Genomic DNA, 20,310 nt, shown 5'->3' with positions numbered 1-20,310 from the left:
GTTTCCGTTGAAGCGATAGACCGCACGTACCTTCGCCCGCGGCGGCGTATGCTTGCTGCCAGCGTTTTGACAGTTGTTGTCTGCAGTCATTCAGTGTGATCTATTCGTGTTTGTTTCTGCGCACTCACACCACGCTTGTTCATTCAGTTAGTAATAGCCGGGCCACATTTTCCAACTCAAGCTACACATGCAATGCTGCCCGGATCGGCAGTGCAGCGCTACAGGTGTGTCCCTCCCTTCGCACGCGCTGCCCACGGGAAGCGCTTCTCATCAACACCACCATTTCACACGTGCCTTCTCGTGGTCATCGAGTCTCTCTTCATGTCGGTCTACTTACGCCGCAGCACACCTGCTTACTTAATCAGCTCATGCTTACTACAATTCATATTGCTACCAAAGCCGCTCACCTTCGTATGACATTGCTGTGTTGCTATCGCATTCATTGCTTCGCCCTTAGGGCGAAACTGTGACATTTTTTGCTCTTGTCTTGGATCTTTCATATGGATTCTTTTTCCACTTCATCCTATTTCACCCAGGATAGTGTGAAGGAAAATATGCACCGATCCGCCATTTATCCTGTAAACGCAGATTACACACACACACACACATATATATATATATTTTTTTTTTGACGACTGCGCGAGCGACAACTCGGGATCAGCACCAATACCACTAGTCACACTCGGTGCTTGTAAACGGGTAGTCTCCTACAAATTTCAGGACTCACTAATCCGTCGCTTTCGATTGACCTAGGAGCATTGTGAGCTTGTAATTATTTCTAATGACTACGCCAGTATACTAAAGTCACGTTAATTTGAGCACAGTTTGACTTTACTGGGCCAATGTTTGCCCACAGTGGAGACTGCTATATAAAACTTTATTGCCCGCCCATTGAACTTCACTAATATGTAAACTGCAGGCTAGGCGAAACTCAACAACTTCTAAACAGGCCAAATTTTGCCTACATGGCCTATAGAGATTGCAATTGCAAATACTACATATATTTGACAGCATTTTTTGCTCCAAGAGGGAAATGCTCTCCTGTAACGGTCCAGCGATGATGTCTGTAATACGCATCGTGCGATAAGGATATAATGCTGTAGTTATTTACAAAAAATTGCTTGATGTGCAAAAAAGTTGTGAGAACAAGTTAGGCGTTGCTTTCCCACCGCAGTTCTGGGCCATTTTCACTGTCAGAAAAACTGGGGGCCTTTCTCCTACGACGACGGCTATTCGGACAAATTCATGACGTCATCCAGCATCAGGTGACGCCTCACAACACGCCAGCAGTCCTCGTTCAGGGCGTCCAGCTGTGCGCGCCCATCTTCGTTCGGGTGGAACTCGAGTCGCTCCTTCACGACGCCCGCGTACCGCAAGAAGTCGTGAAGACCCTCGATGCACTTGAGCGACTCTCGAACATGAACGGCGACCTCGGCCTCGTCCATGCACAGCACTTCAGCCAGCTCCTCCAAGAGCGCCGTGTGTTTGTACACCCGCTCCAGTGCAGCGACATGGTACCTGTTGAGACAGCGTGCAAAACCATATCAATTCATGCATTCTGAGCTCTAATGTCTCGTATGACAAAGAAACACAAAAGGCTTATTGCCAATGGCAGCTTCTCGTTACTCATTGGCCTCCTTAAGCTGTAAGCAAGAAATACTTTATTGAGGGTGCTGCGTTTCATATGCGCACGAGTGAAGTGACATCCTGCTTTTTTCTACAGCGACGCTGTATACCTCTACCAGCCAAGGAAATTTTCGTGTCGATGGCGTAAGCAAAAAACGCCAGGCTAAAAATTGAATACAAACAGCATATCTCCTTTGAAATCACGCACACAGCATACAACTCAGCACTTGTTTTCATAATAAAAACCACAAAACAACCATCAAAACCACATGATGGATGCTAGGGCGCGCGTAAACAACGGGAACACCCTCCGATGCGTTCCGGTAAAGATTCTGCTTGCAGCTGCTTCGAAAGAGGTTGACGTCATTCGAAACTCTAGTGTGAAGTGCAAACCATAGAATGTATGCTAATGACGTCTGCGACTAATGTGAAGCACGTTCTTTCTCCCGCGTGTGTTTCCCGGTAAAGATTACGGCCGCGTAAGCTACTCCGAGTGGAAAAGTACCCAACAGCATAGAAATAACGTAAAACGTCACCACGGTCTAGCAACTATATCATCCAGCGAGAACCGCAGGTAACGTACAACTTACAGAAGCGCTTGGGTTAAAGTGGAAGGAAATGTCAACCAATCAGCCGTACAGATAAGCAAGAGACGAATAAAGTATTGGTGGAAAAAAAAACAGGGAACAGATGGATACGACCTGATCTCTTAAAATCATAGGTACACGGTAGATTTTCGGGAAAAAATAAAAAGATTTATGAGAGGCATACACAAATGCTACATAAAGAACAAGTATAGCGCACAGGATTAAATCAAGCAAGCTAGATAACCATTTGTCACCGCCCGTTTCAAAGGGGACGCCATTAAATCATCATCATCACCGTCAATCCACCCTAAGCGCCTGCATATTCCTAGAGACGCACATGCTGAGTGCCACGTGATATGTGCCACTCGCTATGCGGCCATACACGAATGCATAACTTGTCAGATGCTTTTGCGAAGACTGCCGTAAATTCCTAGATATAGAGCACTCAAGATAAAATTGTGATTTTTCAAAAACTGCATTACTGGAAGCGTGGACATCAGAAGACAGGTTATGTGTTCTAATTTTCTCTTTAGTTGTGGTAATACAATAATTATTCAAGTATATTAACCTAGTCCCATGGCAACTGACATTGTAAAGATTGTGGCTGCTGACCAGATAATCCCACGTATATTTGAAGTCATACAAGAAGTCGTTCTCCCAGACCCTGCAGCACGAGAAAGTTTGCCACTTTTCCAGAAAACTCAAACTGCAAAGCTTTAGAAGCGCAGCAAACCACGTGCACAAGAAACGTGTCTTCTTCATAGTGCAACAAATCCTGAGGAATTGTTTATTGATCTAGGGGTCTTAGGCCTTATATAGAGAAAATAAGAAATGTGTTCAAATCATAGGAAAGTTTTGCGTAAAGGCATGAGGAGACCGAGAATAAAAGTTTAATAAAAAGGCAAGAAACGTTTACGCGTTTTCTACGTGGTGTCGTTGATTCAGGGCTCCACTGGTAGCCAGAGTTTGTGTATCTAGAACTGGCCAGTCAGCCGTGCCTCGGATAACGCTCGGTCAGGCTTGGAAATGAATATGACTCCCGGTATTTGGGGAAAAATACTCAGAGACGTGAGAAACCACACCTGCGTCACCACGATTATTGATACGTGGAAATGCGACGGCATGTTTTGATTTCAGTGTCCACAAATTACCTTAGCATAAGCATGCGAAGTATGATTATAATCGTACCGCCCGTGCAGTGTACGCGTCTCGTTAACCTAATGACAAGGTGTATATATTCAGGGCTCTTTAACAAAGTACTTCTGCTCCACTATTGCCGTTCGCAGCTCCAGCTGTGCTCTTGATTTCTGTGTTATTTTAATGACAGTTAATCCACACCTTGTAAAACGATGTTATGCAGCAGCGCCACACAAAGCAGCGGAGCGAAATTTCTCTAGGAACTGACAATAGTCAGTTTCTGCAACAACTGCACACACACACAAAGAAAATTTTAATGGCTTCTGGCAGAGAGCACAAGTCTAGGCCACGAGCTAGTCTACTTGAACAGGCACGCATTACTTGCACAATAAACTGAAATTCATAATCGGCTAATTGCAAACATTCACTAATTCGGCTTTTATCTAATTACCTTATGGCACATATTGCAATTTACAAATTATAGCGGGTGAGACTGCAAGGGATCATCATTATCAGCCTATATTTATGTCCACTGCAGTACGAAGGCCTCTCCCTGCGATCTCCAATTACCCCTGTCTTGCGACAGCTGATTCCAACTTGCGGCGGCAATTTTCCGAACTTTATCACCCACCTAGTTTTCTGCCGTCCTCGACTGCGCTTCTCTTCTCTGATCCACACCGGTCTCTTCCTGTCTCTTAAACTTTAGGCACTGCATGGCATATCCGCTCGAGAATGATTGTGTGGATCACACCATTTACGAGATATGCGCTGTCAGGCTTCCGGTAAAAATACACAGTCGTTGAACTTGCTTTCTTAAGAAACTTGTTTTATGCATTCAAACACAAAAGTAATTGGAACGCCAATGCATTTCTCCGCAAAGTTCGGGAATTAAAATCTCCAAAACTGGTGTCATACTGAAAATTCTCTCCAAATGGATCCGTCTTGCGAACTCCCCTCCCCGTCTGGGGAGCTGCAATAGGTCGCACAAGGTGCCATTTGAAATTTTTGTGCAAATAATGTCCACCTCTTCAAGTAGACGAGCCCATGGACCAGCATAGTGTTATCGCACACAGGCAACTTTAAAAAAAATGTTTGAAAGTGTTCGCCGAAACACCCGCTACACCTAGCGCTGAGCGCAACCACGCGTTCGTGGCACTCCGCAACCATGTTTACCGGGAACAGCACATAGGCAGATCAGCCTCATTGCTTCTCACTGCAGAGCCCTAGTTGTGACATGTTTCGGGAACTTTGGCATGAAGAAAGAAACTTGCCGCCTGCTTCGCTGTAAAGGACACATAAACGGTGGCACTTGGTGGTGCTACCTAAGTAAAAGGTTATACAAGAAGCACTTATTCCACACCTACATTGGCGTCCCGAAGCGACGCAGTTTTGACACGGCGACATTTTTTAAGGGTGGTCCGGCGGCCACGTTCCTTACAAATTGAATAGAATAAAGTTCCGTGTGAATCTTGACACTTTGTGGTTGTCAAAACTTGTCTGCGGGTAGAGCTAAGTATAAAACATGCTAACGTCTCCTTCTATGAATATGACTTTAAGCAGCAGGCTTTCTCGGTAGCACAATTAGCACTGCGACACCATTTGAGCTTGATTGAATCGACTTCCATTTGAAAATATATATATTTCAAGCACGTTTAGAAATAAATTTCAACTATAAGGCTTAGTCTATATTCAGTTAACAAACAAAAATGTATATTTAGAGGAATTCCAAAATTGAACAATAGTAAAGAAAATTAGGGAATTTATATATCTCAGTTATGGGAAAACTGGCTTTAGGGGTTGGCACCTGCGGTTGTTGACGTCTTATGATGTTTCTCAGTCTGCGCACACGGAAGCCGATTTATCTTTTTTTCGACGAGGTGATTTCAGCTCGTGACTTGCGCTCTCCTCACCGCGTCCCTGATACGAGAAGACAAAACTTTGTACCCTAGCCTTTCGGCCGCGCTTGTCTAGAACTTTGCACTGCGATGCCTGATATAAATGTGGTTTTTGTCCATATAAGAACCTGAATTTTCTTTCGCTTGTCCCTGCCACTCCTAACAACGTGATAATCGCTCCCTTGTGACCATTCAAGATAAAAGCTAGCTTAGGTCACTGCGAATGTACTTGAGTGTCGACGTCTTCTTCTTTCTAGGGTTTTGCGTGTCAAAACTAGTTCTGATTATGGGGCACGCCGTAGTGGAGGGCTCCGGAGTAAATTTGGCCACCTGGGGTTCATTAACGTGCACTACAACGCAAGCACATGGGCGTTCTTGCATTTCACCTCCGTCGAAATGCGGCCGCCGCTGCCGGGATTTAATCCCGCGATCTCGTGCTCAGCAGCACAACGCCTTAGCTAACTGAGCCACCGCGGCGGGTAGTGCCGACGTCAAAGTGAAACCAAGGGCATGCCGCGAGCCATATTCACATCGTCGAAATGAAAATTATCGTCCAGTTTCCGCGGCGCAGCGCGGGAAACGTCATAAGACGTGAACAGCCTCCTGAGCTCCTTTAGCACTTAGTTTGAGTTGTCAGGCAAAAAGTGACAAAGGCTCCCGTGGGAAATTTTTGCGTGATTTGAAAGCTTGTATGAGATCACCTCGTCAGTAGCTACAAACTTTCCGTTATCAGTAGCCGCGTACTGTTGCATTTAATTAGATTGATCCGTCTAATTAACAAATTAGCGAAACAAAATAGAACACTTGTTTGCTGACGTCTATCTATGCCAATTGCCAAAGTAGTAAAACATTTCTGTTTTTTTAGAAATTTTCGCAGCCTTCTGAAAAGCACACCGTAGGGCAGTAATCAGTCACTGTATATTTCATAACAACATTCACTGCGAAACCAAGTATACTTCGTATTACAGAGATATCAACTGGAGTTCAGTCTGCTTAATTTTTTAGAAGGGACTTGTTGCTGTGCGACGCGTGCTTATTAGCATGAGTCGATGGCCTAATGGTTCTAGCACAGGGCTTCAATGTTGAAGAAACCGGTTGCGTAAACCAACCATCAGACATGTAATTTCTTTATATATCTATATATCCCTAGTTGCAACCTGTTTTGCGATCCTATGGGGTGCGGGTGAATGTCACCCAGAGGTTCACTAACGGCCAGAATTTGACATACTACTACATCAACGTGGGTGCAAGAACAAGAAAAAAAATCGCCTCCATTCCACCCTGTGATATGCAGTGAAGCTGTTGCTGACGTTACACAAGCGCCACCACCACAACGCGTCGCACCATCGAGATCAATGAGCATCCACGACCTCATTCGTGCCCTTTCCGTTGGTGCTTCGACGCCGCGGTGCACGTTCGCGGCGTCCATACGCGTGCGCGTAACAAGCGTTCACGAAGTGAACGTCACTGTAAAATTGTAACAGCCTTGCACTTACGTCAAATACGGTCGCAGCGCACTCTGCGCGACCGATGCAACAGTGTACACTAATCAAGGACCGATACATCGTGTAAACACTTTCGTCACGCGCGCACGCAAGTGTGCCGGACTGCAGCATATATTCTCATTACAGTGGACCCTGTGGCTGGCGCAAGTGCGTTATTGAATTAATTTCTGAAAGTAAAGTACGCCACAAAGTTTGTAAAGTACGACCTACACTCAACCTGCAGACATGAAAACATCGGACTCTAATTTGAACATACAAGACAACATAAATTCTGCTACGCGGAAACTCGAATTTACACTATCTCTGGAGACGAAAAACTTTCTTTGTCGACGCGACGGTGTACATGCACGGACGCAGAAAAGTGGCCGGGGTAGCCATATACAGGTTCGCTGTAAAAGCTAACACTTGAAAACAATAATTTTTCTTTCAGGCAATGAAGAAGCATTCTTGACGCGCTCTAATATAAACATAGAGGGCCAAAATTGCCTCATCTAATGCTGTTATTCTTGCCACTGCAGCAAAATTTGTCTCAAGGGGCACAAATAAGAACTACTAAATTATTTGGCAATGATAAAGTTAAAAAACTGCTTTCAATTATTTCTTCGCAACAGCTTCAAGACTGAAAGCGGTAATGGAGGCGGCATCTTCCGTCTTTCTTTTTTCGCTCACAAATTCCTGCATTAGAACGTATTACGACGTCAAAGAGTTCAAAGTATTTTCTGGTATTAGAGCCGCTTTAGTTCTGAAGCTTGTCAACGTCAATTTAGACCTATTTTAAATAATTCAGTGTGCTCTGTCTTTAGAGATAAGAACGTAACCGTGCCCTAGCATGCGCAGTGAAAATCTGTGATTGGGACTTCAAAATGGCATCGCCACTTGTATTTTCTGTTGGTATCATTTCTGCCATACCAAGTCTCTTCCCATGGGCAGAGTGACCTTTTCTTATTGTGTGAGGGTAACGGTAATCTGTTATTGTGGCTCTTACGGTTTCTTTGTTAGAATTGCTTTAAATTGAATTTCGATCCATTGCAATCAGCGTTCAAAGGCTGACCGGACTGTCACGATACTGTGGTGACCTGGTGGTTTTAGCGTAACGCGGAAACACCACTACCCTTAAAATGCAGCATTTACGAAAGGCCTGTCCAAACACCCCCAATAACTCGTAGTGCAAAAGCTAGAATAAATTTAGTGTCGCATTTTAAGCATATAAATTGATAGTACGAACTTTTAGTACAAATAAATTGCTTTAGTGCGCGGCGGAGTTAAATTTTATGGCCCAATTCAATTGTGTCTGTTAATACCGCATACAATATTTACGCCCTTCACGTGGTTTAACTATTTCTGGCAGAGCCTTATATGTTGCAGCTGCCGTGACTATTTCGATGAATCGCGCCACTTTTTTTATGAAATTCGAAAAATAATTTACGCACTTTTTAGATATATCTATTCGTCTGCTTATTCACATTCTTTAGCACTTTGTGTATATCAGTCTTCGGCACACTATGTACTGCGCCTAGTCGTCTTTAACTCGTTTATGATAAATGTTTTTCCTTGTGGCCACGCAGTAATGAAAAGGTTCGCCACCGCGTGCAAGATTTCTTTTATTGTATTTCATGCCAGAGGTTTCAGAAAGGTCGTACCACAAATATTCTTAAAATATTTACTAAAGAGGCGATTTCTCAGGTCGACGTATCGTGCAGATAAAAATGGTGGTGTTTTCACGCCTCTATTGTTTTCAGCTCAAACGAAAACAACCATGAAAGCAAAAGTGCAACGTACCGGTCGTCTCGGGAGCCACTAATGAAAAGAGCTGCGCGTGTCACCAAGTCGTAGTTCCGGTTCGCTGTGTCTCTGACTGCAAACCAATGCTTGGCCACTTCTGGGTACACTCGATCATAGAAGGTGACCCCAAGCAGGGTGTAGTTGTCCGCAATTCCAACGGACAAGTGCTGTGCGAAAGCGCTGAGGTCGCCTGAGATCATCACTCTTCTGATGTTTCGGCTGCCCCTCACTACGTCAGCCAGCCTCTCCAGGTCTCGATCGTCCATATTTCCCGGCTTGTGAAGCCCCAATTCTCGTATGCTCTTGTTCGCGGCCAGTGATTCCATTACAATGGTCCACCAGTTGCTCGTGATGTCCACCGCCACTGAGTAGCTACAGCTGTACACTTCAACATACAGCGAGCGAAGAAAGCTTGTTTTCGTGATGTAGTCAGCCAACGCGGAAGATAAAGCCAAGTCACCTCGGAAAAAGCATATACGTACTGTAGTGATGTGTTCAACCCAAAGCAGGCGGTTCAAAAGAGGAGCGGCGTTCTTGTCTAAACTACAGCCATCCAGGTGCAACTCTGAATAGTCCATATATTCGAGCAGATCCAAGCTTTTCGGAGGAAGCGGAGATCCCAGCGTAACCTTGTCTTCGGCTTCGCTCTCTCGGAGGGCCATGCAGACACGCTGAATGAGAGGATCTTCTAGGTCAATATCAATCAACACGTTCGTCAGAGCTTTCTTCAACGGAAGCACATCGAAAAATTCCTCCCAGTTTTCTAGCTGCCCAAAGCGGAAAGGCAAGTGCAGCTCCTCCAATGTTTCATTTTCGATAAGCGACTCTAGCCAGCAGTCAAGTACGCTGTAGGCTCCTACTTGAAAGGTTCCCCAACTTTGCTTGATTTTGAACACGCGAAGGTTTCGGTTTTCAGACAAAAGGATCGCTGCAAGTAGCGAGTTTTCCTCGTCAAAGACGAACTCTCGCAGCACCAGGGTAATAACCGTCTTGTTTCTGCGTAGTCCTCCAAGTACGCACTTAAGACAACCATGTCCTTTTGGTCTACATGCCTCAAGTGTTAACGACGTCAACGTGGTGCTCCTATGAAGGTAACGCGCGAACACATCTTGGCAACCACTGTTGCTGATAGCTGACTCGTGCAAGGAAAGCTCTCTGACAGTGGTATTTTCTCCTAGCGCGGTGAAGAAGTCTCTGACACGTTTTCCTTTCATGCGTAAACCCGAAATCCGTAGGGCAGCCAGTGATGTTGTGGTGCGAAGGAGGTCAGAAAGACCTACTGGCACATCTTCGGGACACTGTTCGAATGTGAGCTCAAGATCTTCCAGCCACCGTAAACCAGAGATGGCCGCGCTGAGTTTCCTACAAGCCACCCTCTCTATTGACAACACCGTGAGATGTTTCAAAGATTTGCCTTCCCAAAGAGCATTGCATACGATATCTACCTGACTGTGCAGCAGTGGTGGTGCGAGGGTTAGTGTGGACAAGCAGCGATGCTTCCTGAGCAACCAATACAGTATCGTGGCAGCCTGCTGCATAATAAGTTCAATTTGAGGTTCTATTCCTCTTCCGAACAAAGGAATGCAGCCGGAGAACTTGACCACGCAGAACTGCCCACTCATTCCAGGCGCTAATCTCACTTCTAACCCAGCGTAGCACAGGATCTCGTTATAGGTGGACAACTGAGTCGCGATTTGACATGTGCGGCCTTCGACTGCTGTGCAGGGCACACGATGCATCACGGTTGACCCGGTGAAGCACCCTGTTGCGGACTCTAAGTTGGCCAAAGTGATCGCAGGGGATGTCCTACCAGGCATCATGGAGTCGCCAGCGTTGGGAGCGGTCATCGTGTATCTGCGAAAAGGAATGATTTTTTTGCATGCAGCTAGCAATTCGCCAACTTTGACTATAAAATATTTGCTTAATCACAAGGTGCTTGCGTGTATGCATACGTAATTATCTTCACTAAAATTTTCTCAGGATCTTTTGTGGCTTTCTTAGATGATTATTACCTCTGTCTCTATGGTAGGAAGTCTCAGCTCTGCAATCAGGCTGCAGTACACTGGGAACATCCCCTTCCGATTCGAACTGTTTAAAGCACGCGTCTATTGCGAGCTGCTTCGGGCATTCAGAAGAACGCGTGTACCAGTTTTGTTTTTCGTGAAAAATGCGTTCCTACTGGCTGCAGGCCTAATTCTTATGCCGTAGTAAAAAGTCGCTGTTTCACACGAGAGGCGAAAAATCGATTGCGATATCAAATTAATAGACAGCATCCAAAGCAAGGATGGAAGCTTTATCGGCCGTATAGACTTGGAAATATTCGCTAACTAAATTAACAAGCATGGTGTCGGCGCGCACAGGGAAGCATGAACACATCGGACTCAATAAACGTTGACACTCACTGTCAAAACACTGGCGTGAGGAAGCACGGCTGCAGCAGCGAGCGAAGTGATCTTTTTGCTGTCTATCGCTTCAACGCAAACTGAGCGGCGAGAACGCACCACGCACAAATGTAATAACAGTCGAAGCGCCTAGACTCTGCCCTCAACGCAGATCGCTTTCAAGATATGACGCGCGCAGCCGCGGAATACGCACATCAAGGCCATGCCGACAGCAAAAATGCGCCTCGAGTGTCCATATAATTGCTATCGCAATGATAAATATTACATGTATGGGCTATGCCATTTCATCCTCAGAAAGCAATATAGAAGCTGATTCAGCGCTGAACAAGATATGCGGATTTCATGCGCTGTGGACATTGATTAAAGCGGAGTTTTAGTTTTTGTTTCTTAGGAAGGCTGCTCTTCTCAAGCGACCATTTGCAAGTACAAAGCACACGACAAAGTTCGACACATTTTCGCGGGGAAATGCCTCAATGAACATAAACTTGTGGCGCTCAAACTCCCATGGCGATCCCATGCATGAAGACAAAGGAATGGCAACGATAACATGACGACGGAAGAATGATGAGAGTATGACGACGTCGGCAAGGCAAGGATTGCGCGACGCTGACATTATAACAGCAGTGAGATGACACAGCTGGAATAACAACCAACCACGCAATGGTAACGGTGTAAAGACCACGACGGCATAACGACCAAGGCACAGCGGCAACGAAACCAGGACGCCAAATTGACGATGACTGCGCCCGAGCACCTATTATCGACGGTCGCATAATGGCGAGTACATGAAGATGGATTGACGACGACGGAAAGACGACCATGATATAACAACTAAGAAATGTAGAAGACGTAATTACGATGGCATAATGACGAAAGTCTGATGACGTGCGCATGACGTCGTCAGATTGACGCCGACGGTATATATGACGACGGCATAATGATTAAGCTTGCATGGAGACGTGCGATTCAAGTCAAAGTTGCGGTGGTGGAACAATCACATTGTGATAGTAACAAAGGAATTAGTACGACGCAAATCATCATCATCATCCTGTCTTTATGTCCACTGCAGGATGAAGGCCTCTCCCTGAATTCTCTAATAACCCTTGCCTTGCGCTACCTGATTTCAATTTCCCTCTGAAAATTTCTTAATTTCATGCCCCCACCTAGTTTCCGGCCATCCTCGATTGTGCTTCCCTTCTCTTGGCTCCCAATCTGTAACTCTAATGGCCCACCAGGTATCTACCCTACGCATTACAGGGCCTGCGTAGCTCCATTTATTTCTCTTAATGTCAACTAGAATATCCGCTTTGCCCGTTTGCTCTGTAATCCACACCGCTCCTTTTTTTAGATGCGAAGCATCTTATGCTCGGGGCTATGTCACTTCCTCCCTCCCTACCTTCCTCCATTAATTCCAAACGCCGTGCGTCCACACCCCCCACTGCGCATGCGCATCCTCCTCCCCATCCTCTCCTCTCCTTGTCTCATCTCCTCTCCTCTCGGAGAGCAAGCAGTGTCGTCTGCCCAGACATGCCAGCTCGACAGCAGCGGAGTTGGCAGGCCTCCACCTGGCCGTCGATCTACTCACCGAGGAACTCCCTGACGTGCCGGCAGCCATCCTCTGCGACTCCAAGGCAGCCCTCCTCGCCTTACAGAGGCCAGAAAGCCCCAGTCTTGGAGTCGCCCTGCTGTCTACGCGGCTGACGGCGCTGCAGGATGCAAGCCACCCGGTATCCCTACACTGGATCCCCGCCCACGTAGGGATCTCGGGTAACGAGGAAACCGACACCCTGGCGAAAGACGCCTATTACGCCATTGTGTCCCTCACCCGGGCCGTGACGGAGCGGGACTTTACCAGACTTAGGCTACGGCGACACTTGGTGACCCACCACCCAGACAAGCGGGTGTCACTGGGACGCCCCCCTCGCCCACTCCCCCAGCGAGGCCTAGCTCGCAGGGAGACTTCGCTCCTGCTCCGGCTCCGGATTGGCTGCAGCTGGACGGCAGCACGCAGCCATCGCCTTGAACGAGCGACGTCCCCGGCCTGCGCTTCTTGCGGGGAGCCGGAAACCACGGAGCACCTCCTGCTGGCCTGCCCGGCATACCTCCAACAGCGGGGCCCACACCTGCAGGAGTTCCGCCGCCTGGGCCTCCCCTCTGGCAAAGAGGAAGATCTCTTCCCCGGCCGACATCACCTCTCTGCACTTCGAGGCATCGTGGAGTACCTTGACTCGTCAGGGCTCTCCGCACGCCTCTAAGACCCGATTTCTGCAGCAGTCAGATGGCGTCGCGGCCTCTCAACCCACTCCAGACCTGACAGGTCCGGAACAGCACCCCTGCAGTCTAAGCTGCACTCTAAGGCCTACCATCTCGGCCTGATACGTGCCGCCACAGCCTGCCGGTTTGCCTCGCCCAGCTATGGTGACGATCTCACCCAATCCCCTTTCTCTCCCACTTTCCCCTCCCTGTTGGCGCTGAGCCGCGCTCCCTGAAGGGATGCAGAAGATAGCGTCAACCTTTCCCTTTCCACACGAACCACTTACTACTCCTCTCAGCATTCCTCCTCTCCTCTCCGACGATCCTCTCCTCTCCGGATGGCGCAACAAATGACAACACCTGCGGCTTCGCGCGCGATAATGCGAAGCAGCTTAGGTTAGAGACGCGGCGGTAGGCGCCACAGAGGCACCGGCAACAGTCACCAACGCGCGTTCGGTGCGAACGCGGGCAAAACGCCGACGGCATCGACAACAGTTCTGCGCCTTGCTGGTGCTGCTGCATGTCCAAGTTTATACAGCTGATAAAACTACCTTGAGTCGACCCCATGGCTGCTTCGCATACTACTCAGGGTTCCCCTACGGGAAGATGGTGTAATTTTTTTTAACCAAGAGAATAGGCTGGCTTCAGGAAGGGATATTCTACGATGGATCTCATCCATGTCATCATCAATCAGGTAATCGAGAAGTCTGCGGAGTACAATAAACTCTGTATATGACTTTCATAGATTATGAAAATGCATTTGATTCATTAGAGTTACCAGCAGTCATAGAGGCATTGCGTGACCAAGGCGTACAGGAGGCATACGTGAATATCTTGGGAAATACCTACAATGACCGCACAGAAAAGTAGAAAGTTACCTATCGAGAAAGGGGTCAGGCAAGAAGACACAATCTCTCCAATGTTATTAACTGCATGCTTAGAAGAAGTCCTCAAGCGCTTAGACTGTGAAGGCTGGGGAGTGAGTATCAACGGTGAATATCTCAGCCAGCTTAATGCAGTTTACAGATGACATTGTCCTGTTCAGCAACACTGGGGTTGAACTACAACAAATGATTGAGGACCTTAACCGAGAAAGTGTAAGAGTAGGATTGAAGATGAATATGCAGAAGACAAAGATAATGCTCAACAGCTTGGCAAGCGAAGAAAAATTCAGGATTGCCAGTCAGCCTCTAGAGTCAGTACAGGAGTACGTTTATCCAGGTCAATTACTCACAGGTAACCCTGACCATGAGAAGAAAGTTTACGGAAGAACAACTGCATTCCCAAATACTGACTGGGAGCTTACTACTGTCGTTGAAGATAAAAGTCTACAATCATTGCATTCTACCGGTGGTAGCATATGGGGAGAAACTTGGCGGTTAATAAGGGTGCTCGACAACAAGGTCCGTACAAGAAGCGATGGAACGAAAAATGTTAGGCATAACGTTAAGACACAGGAAGGCGATAGAAATATAGCCTACGAAATAACGGCCAAGAAATGACAACGCCGGTATGACGACAAAGGCATATTTGTATGCACATGACATCTTCGCTTACCTAATCAGCCAACCACCCCGAGCCGGCTCGCGTTGCGCTACCCGATACTATGTGTCACTATACCCGGGACCGCGCAACTGTTCATGACAGCAGCCAACAACCAGCATTCAATAGATGGGGGTAAGCAGTAATGAAAGCTTCGCTTAAAAACCAAACAGCCATCTTGATTCCTGTCACTTTTGTCCCGTGTGGAAGAAAACCAGCAGATAGGGAGAGTCATTGTGAAGAGGAAACGGCGCTATTCTCTGCAACCATTTAGGAAGTATGGCTCAGCGCCTTTGGGAAGAGGAGGGGGGGACATTAAGAAGAAAGGAGACAGGGAAGGTCGAGGTGGACACAGAGCCCTTGACCAGTCAGCGGTAGCTAGGCAGTGCACTTACAAGTTGCACAGCAGCTCCTTGCCCTCCAGGAACATGACGAGGTACCTGAAGGCAAAGCTGTGGTGCCGGACGGGAGGCAGCAGTTGCGAAGCCGAGACTGCAGGGAGTCCCAGGTATCGCATTAATGCGTATAGAGAAGCCCTCTCTTTGGAGAAACGCGCCAGAACCCCGATTTGATTATGAGGCGCTCCGCAGTGGGTGACTCGAGATTATTGTCCACCACGAGGGGATCTTTTAACGTCTCCCAATGCACGAAACACGGGCGCTTTTGTTTTTCGCCCCCAACAAGATCCAGCCGCCGCGGCAGTGATTAGATCGCGCGACCTTGTGCTTAGCAGCGAAGCACCACAGCGGCTAAGCCACCGTGGCGGGTGCTGTCATACTTATGATGGGTACAACAATGATTGCAGGTGTCAGTGCGCAGCCTGAGAAAATGGCGCCTTCCACTACGCGTATTTTCGCGATGAAGGATTAAGGCTGTACCTAAACTGCAAGAAAACACTGAGCCGATATATCAAAGCCTGTGGGCAGTGACGTCTACTCGCTCCCTGTCCCCGCTGGTCAGATGTAATGAAAACAACCCTTACAAAAATGAGTTTAGACTGTCTGTAGAATGTCTATAGAGTACTTGTAGACAACTTTGCCTTTTTATAGATTTGTTCTTTTGTTGATAAATAATCTATAGAATGTCTATAGACAAAAGTTGATAAGATTTTTATTTATTTTTGTCTACTCACATTCTATAGACAGTCTATCGAAAAAAGTTGATAAGATGTTTGTTTCTTCTTGCCTACTTCCTCCCTATATACTATCTATAGAAAAAAGTCGATACAGTCTTCATTTATTCTTGACCATTCATTGTCTATAGATTGTCTATAGACAAAAATTGATGATTTTTATTTCTTTTTGTCTACCCACATTCTATAGACAGTCTCTAGAAAAAAGTCGATAAGGTGTTTGTTTCTTCTTGTCTACTTCCTCTCTATAGACTATATATAGAAAGAAGTCAATGCAGTCTCTATTTATTTTTGTCTATCCATTGCCTATAGACTGTCTTTAGACAAAAGTTAATAAGATTTTTATTTCTTTTTGTTTACTCCCATTCTATAGCCGGTCTACAGAAAAAAGTCGATGTCTGTTTATTTTTGTCTACTTCCTATCTATAGGCTATCTATAGAAAAAAGTCGATACAGTCTCTATTTATTCTTGTCCATTCATTGTTTATAGAGTGTCCATAGACAAAAGTTAATAAGATTTTTGTTTCTTTTTGTCTACTCCCATTCTATAGTCTGTCTACAGAAAAAAGTCGATAAGATGTTTGTTTATTTTTGTCTACTTCCTCTCTATAGACAACCTATAGAAAAAAATCCGGTACGGTCTCTATTTATTCTTGTCCATTCACTGTCTATAGACAAAAATTAATAAGATTTTTATTTCTTTTTGTCTACTTCCATTCTTTAGTCGGTCTACAGAAAGAAGTCGATGATTTGTTTCTTATTGTGATCTTCCGCTCTATAGACTACGTATAGACCAAAGTCGATACCGTGTCTACTTATTCTTGTTCATTCTGTGTCTATAAGGACTGTCTATTGGCGACAGTCGATAAGGTGTTGATTATTTTTGTATAGGCCCGGTTTACAGATTTTCTATAGGCGAAACTGGATAAGGTGTCTACTTTTATCTATTCCCCGTGTATAAATTAAGTCTTGACAAAAGTCGCTAAATTGTGTTTTTTTTTTGTCTATATTAGCGGTCTATACACTGTTTATATGCAAAAGTTTTTCTGTTTGCTATTTCTTAAGCCGATTGCCACATTATAGAATGTCTACAGAGAAAAGCAATAAAGGTCACCATGGCATCTCTGTCATTGAATTAAGCAGTTCTTAATTATGATTTTACCAGATAATTAGGTGTTTAAGAGTCTGCTTGCCGAGTGTCATCCAGTATTGCACTGGTTTTTAACATGTAACCTCTGGGCCCGGCACCCGAGTTAGTCGGGAATGCATCCCCGACGATAATTTTCCTTGCGAACCACACGGAGGCGGAATATATACTTCTATGGGATTGAAATTATGCTTTATTGGTTTCCTATATCCCCCCCCCCCCGATAAAGGCTATAGGGTGGGACATCACCAAAGATCATGTTAACTCGAGCGAACTGACCGTATACCGATTGCGGTAAGCTGTGAGATGAACTAAAGGACAGCTGATATTGTAAAAGTCTTATTGCTTCAGGTTTACTTGCCGTCTATAGACAAATGTCGTTAAACTCGGCCCAACCCGTGTACGCTGTAACCAAGTGGAGGTACAGGCGGATAATACGGACCTACGTTTGATATAAGCCACTGGGATTGTATATACTGCTGACATTTCTTTAAAGCCTTTTTGTAGAGTTTATTATAGACATGGTGTATATACTTCCGCATTTGTTCACCACATTATATGACCTCCGTAGTCGCTCTCGGCAGTCCCAAGACAGTCTTTACAGTTGTTTTTCATAGCATTACTTTTGCGGCAGTAAAATAAAGAAAACAAACTGCCGATACAATCATGTAAATACAGGTTATGAATGCCAGTTTTAGCAAGAAGCGGATTACAAACCGGCATCATGCTAACAGCACAGGGACTTGTAATGTGTATTGCTGACAACGCAGAATTTGCTAGTGTGCGATAAACCGATGTCACGCATGTGGTGTGCGCTTTATGTGCCGTCTGATTCTCAGATACTCTTTAGGTTCTCCCCATATCTAGGCTGCATCACTAATATCGGGTGGTTTTTCGCAGACTGATATCTCGCACTATAAATTCATTAAAGCTTCTCGTTCACTTACAATGTGCGCCAGATACTCTGAGCCCACCCAGTCCTTTCCAGGCGCTATATGCATGTGCAGCCGAGCATATGCGTACGTCATTAGTGCATTGATTGCTTTGACATATCACCGGAACAGACAAATGTGCACTAACATGTGCGCAGGTATCCCATTTGGCGGTACGTTGGAAGCTATGCTAGAAATGCACTGCATTACTCATCGTCGTTGTCCATAATGCTAGCGCCTGACGTGCGTGCTAACGGTTTTTACAAACACTGCGTTCATCCAAGTGTGCGCTCTTCCTCCATGCGATAGCCCACAGTGTTTGTAATACAGCGCGCCAAGGCATTTCTTTCTTCCATGAAAAGAACTGAAAAACGGAAGGTAAAAGCAACCGGTTTCCGCGCATGGAAAGCAGAGAGAGAGAGCGGCAATAAGAAAAAAGAAGAAAAAAAGAATAGAACAAGGCAAAGCGCTCGCATAGAGAAAGAAATTCAACAAGAGGGGACACTCGGCAAAAACTGGCAACAGGAAACACGTCACCATACGTCACGCTATACTTTTGACACCGAACGTTAGCTGCCGCGAGCATCGAAAAAAAAGAAAGTGAACTTAAGTTAACAGGCATTCATTTATTCTTTTAATTCTTTGCCGCGAAAAGTAAAACGTTTTGCGTATAAATTAACTTAAGCTTTGCGACTTATTTTCCTTGCCTTACCTAGCCACAGGTCAATGACGCGCCAGATACATGCGTCATCCGCCAGACACTCCACCGAAGCCAGCGAGGATGGCTGCGCGCGCGTTTGAGCGCTCGCGTGCGGCGACCCGTCTGCTTCATTCTTTCTTTTTTTTAAATGTAACCTGGTTTATTGGGCTCTCGGCGTATTCTTGCGTTCCTTCTGCACTGGGACAAGACACCACTGCACTATTGGACTACGGCAAGGTGAGAAATCTTGTTTCACAGTCTACGACGTAATTAGGCTTACGGCACGGGACCGAGACTTAGGACGCAGTTAGCGAAAAACAGCTCGGCCATCCTGGCGCAGTTAATTTGAGTAAATGAATCGTGCTGAGACATGTTTCCGACACTTCCTAGGGTACTATTGTAACTTATTTCGGTTTTTGAGCCAAACTGGCCGCACAGGGCACCATGTCGCAGTTAGGGAGAACTCAGCCGTGGTGTGTATAGTCTAGTGCATCTTGTTTGGAGAAGTTTGTGCCGCTTTCTCTGACGCCAGACATTACTGAAAAGTAATTTCGTTACTTTCTGGGGTACTTTTGAGGCACGCTGGCCGCACAGCGCGCTGTGACGCAGTTAGCGATAAGCAGCTCGGCCGTGGTGATAAAGTTAGTTTGGCGTGTAATGAATCTTAGAGGGACAAGTCTGTGACGTTTTTTGTGGCTCCGCAACAACATATACTTTCTTTCGATACTCACGCCTGTTGAAAACGCGATGGGCGATTGCCAAGAGTGATAACATGGGGTGTGCTGCTGGCGCCGGCAGAACGCGCGAACGACGAACATATCAGAAACTTGTAATTCGAAAATTACGTCTTCTAAAGGGCTGAAAAAAGGCATTGCACCCACGCATTTGTCTTGAGTGCCTGTTGCGTCCGTCTCTGTGTATGTCGCGTACCATCGCGTCGCCCGAGGCCAAGTTTTCGAAACGCGAAGTCGCTCGTGTAATTTGTGCTGCCTAAGTGCAGGAAATAATGCCCGGAAATTGGGGAACGCTTGGAAATCAGATGTTTTCATATATATTTGGGATGAGTCGGGTATTTTCTACGCCATGTATGTAAAAGCGAATTGCTTTTGTTTGTAATGCCGCCCATTCACCGCTTTCGCACGTTTCGCCTCGCAGTATTCCTGTCTAAATACCAAAATTACTCATGCTTGTAACATGCTGTTACGTGCTTGCAAATGTAACATGCTTGTAATTTACTTTTTTTTCAGCTGGTACCGTCCGGTGGAGCTTCATACAGGAACTACTGCCTTACCTGCTGGTGCCACAACGTTGGATGAGCGCACAAAAAGCGCGGAACGAGCTTTTATATAGCGCAAAATAAATATTTCCTCATTGCACAAAAGGTCTTGCGTCTACTTTGTGAAATTGCACGTGGCACAGATTCGATGGGACTTTACGAGATCGTTCGCAATCATTTTACTAAATAATATACCGATCCTGCACGAAGAGCAAAAAAAAGGAAAAAGGGGGGGGGGGGGGGGGGGAGCACAGCCGGCGTGCTAGCTTGCGTTCAAAATACGCGCGCCCAAAACCGAAACCAGAAGTGATGCAAGTGATCGACACCAACCGCTTGGCACGCTGTAGTCAATTCGGCCGCTGGGCCCTATGGGAGTGTCCCCTCTTGTTGAATT

General features: G+C 46.1%; 1 long non-coding RNA gene across 1 annotated transcript; it reads left to right on the top strand.

Annotated features, from left to right (window-relative positions):
• Nucleotides 1-18,657: 18,657 nt before the first annotated feature.
• On the top strand, nucleotides 18,658-20,021 carry LOC125946024 (uncharacterized). The gene is made up of 2 exons (XR_007467326.1): nucleotides 18,658-18,877; nucleotides 19,888-20,021. It is a non-coding gene; the product is annotated as an uncharacterized LOC125946024 (long non-coding RNA).
• The last annotated feature ends 289 nt before the right edge of the window (nucleotides 20,022-20,310 follow it).

Source organism: Dermacentor silvarum, chromosome 5, assembly GCF_013339745.2.
Source record: "Dermacentor silvarum isolate Dsil-2018 chromosome 5, BIME_Dsil_1.4, whole genome shotgun sequence".
NCBI classification, from domain to species: Eukaryota; Metazoa; Arthropoda; class Arachnida; order Ixodida; family Ixodidae; genus Dermacentor; species Dermacentor silvarum.
The sequence above is the reverse complement of the archived record's forward strand: the minus strand, read 5'-3'. Positions and strand labels throughout refer to the sequence as shown.